We start from the raw sequence: 1,989 nt of genomic DNA on the forward strand, positions 1-1,989 counted from the left end.
ATTAGTATTATACTTCACAAATTAATCTCAGAATTGAAGATCTGACATTGTTAGAAAGGTATCTTTGAGATACCCAGACCTGATCTGAGGGAGCCAAGAATCTATAACAGAAAAGTCCAATGCACTGGAGACCCAGACATGAGCCACAAGCCTGTCCCAAACACACACTAATTAAACACCCTCCAGGGCTTGCTGGTCCTTATCTACAAAATGAGTCTAGACTTAACTCTGTTGAGTTCCCTTCTAACTCAAAGATCTCATCAGAAAACATGTTATTAGCTCTGCATACATGCTGTGGTTCTTTAGCCCGATGTTTTTGCTGGACTCCTAACAGTGGGAGAGGGGTGTCTCTGAATCTTTTGCCTGTTCTTGGGACCCTTTTCCTCTTACTGAGTTGTCTCATTCAGCCTTTGGTTCAGTCTTATGTGTCTTGTTATGCTGTATTTGGTTAGTATCCCTGGGAAGCCTGCTCTTTTCTGAAGGGAAACAGAGGAGAGTAGATCTCAGGGGTGGGGGGAGATGAGGTGGGAGTGGGACTGGGGGAGGGGAGAGAGGGGAGGCTGAGGTCAGAATGCATTCTATGAGAAAATAATAAATTAATTTTTTGAAAAGGTGACCTTCCCCTAGAAGTATTGCAGGTGTGGCTGCTGTGTCACACGTGTGCCAGTAAGTGGCAGAGGAGAGAGGCTATGCCTATATTTAGTGCCCTGAAAAAAAAGGGAGTCTGCAGGCAGGCCCAGATGGGTTCCCGGGACAGAGAGCAAGTCAGAGACTAGAAGAACCCCACCCAGAACCATGAGCCCTGGGCAGGAGTGAGTCTAAGACGGAGCACCCCAGCAAGGGGGTGCTCCAGCAGGTGAGGCAAAGAGCAAGTCCCAGATGACCGTCAGTCTAGCACTGTGGAGCTTGGCCCAGGAACTAGACCGTCAGTCTAGCACTGTGGAGCTCAGACCAGGAACTAGACCGTCAGTCTAGCACTGTGGAGCTCGGACCGGGAACTAGCCTGAGATGGCCACCAGTCCTACACTGCACAGGCCTTGAGGGGAGCAGATGATGCTCAAGATGACCCCTGCCCAGCTCCATAATGCACAAACACTCCTGGGACCACTCCTGAGTCTACTCCTAAGACAACCCCAGACACTCAGAGGCCCTGGGCACCACTACAAAGAGCAAGTAAGTGATGGATAAAAGGAAGAGAAAGAGAAACAGAAGGGTGTGGGCACAAGCAAGAGAGGTAGAACCGGAGACTCGAGGGTGTGAGGAACAGTCTGATGTGAGCAGCCAGTGATGCCACTTGGAACCAAGGTGGGGTCCTGGTCTGTGCTGCCACCAAGGGCCACATCTGGGCTGTGGCCCTGCAGCAATGGGACTCTGTTACCACCAAAGGCCAGGTGGATGTCCCTGGTCTGGGCTGCTGCCTTGGGGACATGATGTCTGAGGGTTGTACAAAATTGCCACCACCCCTCACCTCACATGATGAGAGAGCTGACCCTGGGAACATGAGGGCAGGAGAGCTGCCCCTGCCCACTGGAAAGCAGGCCCTGCACACTGAGGGAGCTGCAGGTAAAAGCAGGCCCCGGGGATATAAGCATGGGAGAGCTAGAAAAACCTTTTGTCTCCCCTGCAGTGGTATGGACAAAGGATAGATAACCTCCTTCCTTCTTGCTCTTCGCCATCTGAGGCAGGTGGGAGACCTGACCCAGGGATCAGGAAATCAAGACGCTGTCCCTGTCCCTCACCAGCTAGTGCACTTGGGAGAGTCGTCCCTGTACCTTGCCTGAGCAGCATAATAGAGCTGACCCCATGGTGGGGCCATGGATGAGCCTGCCCCGGGGGGTTGAGCATAGAAGAGCTGGCCTTCCAACTTGTCTGCTGAGGGGCAGTATTGGCAAGGGAGAGATCCCCTATCAACTCTCTCACCTTGCTTCCAGTGACAGGCAGGAGAGCTGGCCCTGGAGTCAGGAGAGCAGAAGAGGTCCTGCCCCTCAC

At 52.6% G+C, this 1,989-nt stretch overlaps 1 pseudogene; it reads left to right on the forward strand.

The window, feature by feature from the left end:
• The first annotated feature begins 616 nt into the window (after positions 1 to 616).
• Positions 617 to 715, forward strand: LOC127681980 (uncharacterized; annotated as a pseudogene).
• Positions 716 to 1,989: the final 1,274 nt, after the last annotated feature.

The sequence above is a fragment of the Apodemus sylvaticus genome, chromosome 3, assembly GCF_947179515.1.
Source record: "Apodemus sylvaticus chromosome 3, mApoSyl1.1, whole genome shotgun sequence".
NCBI lineage: Eukaryota > Metazoa > Chordata > Mammalia > Rodentia > Muridae > Apodemus > Apodemus sylvaticus.